A 4,797-nucleotide genomic window follows, 5' to 3' on the forward strand; every position below is an offset into this window, starting at 1 on the left:
AAGAAAGAAAGAAAGAAAGAAAGAAAGAAAGAAAGAAAGAAAGAAAGAAAGAAAGAAAGAAAGAAAGAAAGAAAGAAAGAAAGAAAGAACACATTTACACGTCGCCCTCTAGCGGTCATATGATGGACATGCAGCTCAAACACGTCAAAATACACATTTCATGTAAAAAACAAAACAAAATAAAACATGAGAGTTAGAGGAATATTTTTAATAGTGTCATTAATTAATTTACTGATATGTGAACAATTGATCAACTTTTAATTTCATTTAATCTAATTCATTTTAATATTTGAGAATTTTTTTTTTTGGAAACTTGACATCCAGTGGTGTAAATCCTCAGTTACAGTAGTAGCCATTCAAAACAGCCCCACTTTTCTTGATGGGCCCTTATCTGCTCCCCTACAATTCCCTTTTGAAACATCAATCTTTCTACTAAAATATTCTTTCTGTCATGATTTGTGGACATTAAGATCTAAAGAGAAGCTTTATCTCCTGGTCAGACCCTGTAATTCAGTGAGTGGGTCACTCCAGTGGCTGGAAGTTCAAGAGGATATTGCTGGGAGTTGTGGTCCTGCATTGAGTGGCAGCACCTCTTAAGTCAACTGGAGAATAAGCAGGAGAATGATGACAAAACAGAGTAGGAGGAGCTCTAGTTTTAAATGGAGGTAAATATTTTTTTCTAAAGGTGACAATCCATGTGTGAGGGACCGAGCCAGTCAAGCATGAGGACACAGTGGTGATTGTCAAGAAAACTGGGTTTTATTTCCCCATAGTAACAGTAATCCAAACAAAAATTTCAGGGCCCTTAAAAGAGGTCAAATGAAAAGACTAACGGCAAAAAACATCAAGTTCAAACATATCAAACCACAAACTAACTGAACAAATAAAACTGACCTGACATAACTGAACAGTTAGCTTACGGATTAAACTTAAATGACAATTAAACAAATTAACAAAATGAGCAAATCACAAAAGTAAGAAGAAGAAATTATGCAACATATTTAAAATGTTGAGTCCATGGTTTTCTCCCATAGTGGAACTCCAGATGGTACCACCCAATCAGTCCATGATCATGTCAGCCACATTCTCCTAGTTGATGGCAGAATATATTAAGCATTTGACAAAATTAAATATACAAAAGTTAACCAAATGTTCGCGCTACAATTGGAACTAATGTCTTCAATATTGTCAAAATAAACAAACCAATATATTTATGCTACTGTGTATTAAAACTTATGAAAAAGTGATTGTGTGTGGGGTTACTGACCATGTGACCATCACACCATGATTACGTTTTCAATTATATATAATATCATATCATCAGTTCAATTCAGTTTATTAAATAAAGCACTATTTTTACAACATATGTGTCATCTCAAGACATTCTGATTCTGCAGACACCATTCAATCACAAAATACAGTCAGATTTGTAAAAAGTGCCAATCTGAGAAAAAACAGGTGATTGCATTGAGTCACTGACTTGAAGAACACCCCTCCTGGAGGAGCTTGCGATGATGACCTTCTTCTGACCTTTATCATTGACTCAACAACAATCCCTCACACTAAGAATGCATGCAGAGATAGTGGAGAAAAAAACTCCCTCTTAACAGGAAGAACCTAACATACAGTTAGACACAGTAAAATATGAGCCACTAGCTATATGTCTAGCAGAGAAACAGGACTAAGCACTGAAAAAAACCCTGACACAGCCAAAAAGAAACAAACCAGATAACGCTGTTATCGTGAGAAAATCAGGCAGAATATAAAGTTATAGGTTAAAGTAACAAAAGAAGAGGATAAAGATAAAATGGAGGAGGATGATGAATAGTGGTCCCTGTGTCCTCTAGCACTCTAAGCCTATAGCAGCATAAATATAGAAAATAGCTTAGGGCAACCTACACATATTGGATGATGTATGAGAAAGGTAGAGCCAAGGCTGAACGTATGTCTATAATATGATATAACACAATACATTCCAGTACAATATATGTATGCATATAACTCCTACCTGCCTCCGCCATCATGCATGGATATATTCATGGTTATTTTTTGGTGTTTATAATGAGCCTCTAAAGTGGGTTTACATGTTCTCCCTATTCATGCATCGCCTATTAATCATTTTCAACCTCCCCCCCCCCCAACGAATCACACTCTCCTTTGTAGGGACAACTTTTAATTTTAGTCAAGAATTTAAATGTGTGTTCCAGCTGTGACATAAATGCTCTGTTCGAATTCATGGGATGCATCCTCAGAAGGCCAGATTCAAAGGATGATTACATCATAGCGCGGCATCACGCCCTTAAAATGCGTCCTTCTTTTCGCCTGATTTGAAGGACAGGTCCAATGTATCCTCCGTATCCTTGGATATCCCAGGATTCATTGCGAGACCAAGCAAGCCGGCTGCTCAGTGATCAGAGGAAATGGTACTTTGCGCCAAACAGTGGAGAATATTGGAAGTTCAGTTTAATAAAACATGTTTGAATAGTTCCGTCAGAAATTAATGAAAATATTTGATTGAATAGTTATTGAGTCAGATATGTAGCAGATAATGCTTGATTTATCTAAAGTTTTTTATCTCTTACTGTATAAATGTGTTTGGCCGTAATTTAAGGACAGATTCTAGTATATCTGCATGGTGGGGACTATAAATCTGATAGGATTTTTATTTTTTCATTGTTATTTAGCACAATTTGCTTAACTAATTATTTTTTGTTGTTGAACATTTGAGATTTTGCAGATATATTTTATATACATACATGGTTTAGATTTACTTATATCTTTCTAGTCCTTTAATAGAATAGAATAAAATAGAATAGAATAGAAAATGTTGTTCTTGTCCCACAATGTGCTCACACAAATGTGGACCTTAGAGAATAACATAATAGGGAATAGTTAAAAAATAAACAATAAAATACTGTCAAGTGTTTTAACGATATAAAACTGTGCACCTTGAGAATAAATAACCAATGTCCAGCTATGGACATTTTTACAGTAATGGATATTTGAAAATAGCAGCAACATCAAAGATGTGCAAAATGACAGCAGCATGTTTTTTTTAAATAAGGTTTATGTCATTATATTTGCTTTTATTTTTTCACGCTCCTGGTTGCTTCCTTTATTACACTCTGGATTCTCACGACTCACGAGTTTAGTCTTTGTTCACTTTACAATAAAAAAATTAATATAATAAAAATTAAAATAAAAAAATTTAAATAATTAAAAAGAGACAGCTAAGAAAACTTATTTTCCTGCTTTATGTGTCAACTGTCACGGTTGCTAAACGAACCATAGCAATCCGCCGTACCGGCTGACAAATGGTGCGGACCCGCTTTCCTGTTGTTTATGTCGCTTCACTTGTATTGAAGCACGTCATTGGTCGCCTGCATACACCCAGATGTCTGGACCAATGAGGGAGCGGTTTACTAATTGGCGGGTAGCAAACGTCTTCTCCTGCTGCAAACGTCTCTGGTCAATGACTTAACAGCAACAAAGGATGATCAACAAATTGAATTTCTTAATTTATGCCTGAGCTTTAATCGCTACCCCATCAGAGTTTTAAGTCCCACTGAGGCATCCGTAATTCTAAGCTGTGGCCTGGAAGGTGATGGAGGGTAAGTTACAGAGGTTAGGAAAAAAAAAAAAGGTGGTTGCTCTGAGACTAAAGCTAATGCTAGCTACCATGATTTGTTTCTGCACAAATAGCGAATTTATAACAAAGGTAGAGCTTTATATGATATAAATAAAAGTTATGTAGTCTGAGCTAATGAGCAGTAATGAATTAATTACCCATAGTTCCTTTGGGTTCCGACCCGCGGTGTTATTCGGCTAACAGGCTGGTTGGAGGAGCAGTTAGCTAAAGTTAGCATCCTCCTGCTTTTTACTGCTGTTTATGTTTTTAAACTGCAGTTTATGTTTGTGTATCTTATTTCTCGGACTCGGAGACTAACAGAGGCAGTTAAAATGATAAATAAAAACAACAAATAGTGAACTAGCATGAGTGAGACTGTTCTTCTTTTTTTCACTTTATTACTATAACAAACCAATAGTGTACAAAGACTGAGGTAATAACATTAGGAAAAAAATAAATAAAATATTAATAAGGCCAATTAATAACTATAGAGCAAGGTTTAAGACTAAAGAAAAGTAGAAATACTGGCAGTTACTTTCTTGAGATTTCAAATGTTTCAATGAGGTGTAAGAAAATTTAAATTGGTTAAGAAAAAAATGAAAACATGGAGTAGAACCTCTCCATTTACAGCAATGATTATGATATTTGACCAGCAGGCCATTTAACAAACCTAGAGAACGCCTTCTCAAATAAAGGCAAATTAGTTGTTGTCAAAAATCTATTATAGTAATCATTCAATAATTTTGATTTGAAGGCAGTCACAAGCATAGCATTAATTGTGACTGTTTTTAATAGTTAAAAAGAAAAAAATCTCTAATTAACAACATGTTAATGTACAAAAATTGCTAGTGATTTTAATGACCCCTGACTTATCAACAAATTAGTTTTTTTGGTTCATTTCAATTCAGTTTATTTCTATGGAGCCAATTTACAACACATGTTATCTCGGGGCACTGTACAATTCACTAGGGGTGTGATTAATAATCGTTTTGTGTCGATGCACCAATACAACAGCCAGCGATCCGATGCATTGACACGTCTGCAAGAGTATTGATTTATCGTTTTTCTTTCTTTCTTTCTTTCTTTCTGTCTGTCTGTCTGTCTGTCTGTCTGTCTGTCTGTCTGTCCTTCATTCTATCACTACTTTAAGGTTTGATTTAAAATATGCT

The 4,797-nt window shown here is 35.0% G+C and overlaps 1 protein-coding gene across 5 annotated transcripts in view; it reads left to right on the forward strand.

Moving 5' to 3' along the window:
* Window positions 1-3,438: 3,438 nt before the first annotated feature.
* Window positions 3,439-4,797, forward strand: part of cabin1 (calcineurin binding protein 1) — a 76,839-nt gene continuing 75,480 nt past the window's right edge. For all 5 annotated transcript variants that reach the window (XR_001481112.1, XM_015370065.1, XM_015370066.1 and 2 more), the window contains exon 1: window positions 3,439-3,611. The gene's annotated coding sequence lies outside the window, so the exon portion shown is untranslated. The remainder of the gene's footprint in view (window positions 3,612-4,797) is intronic.

The sequence above is a fragment of the Cyprinodon variegatus genome, unplaced genomic scaffold, assembly GCF_000732505.1.
Source record: "Cyprinodon variegatus isolate N-32 unplaced genomic scaffold, C_variegatus-1.0 Scaffold41, whole genome shotgun sequence".
Taxonomy (NCBI): Eukaryota; Metazoa; Chordata; class Actinopteri; order Cyprinodontiformes; family Cyprinodontidae; genus Cyprinodon; species Cyprinodon variegatus.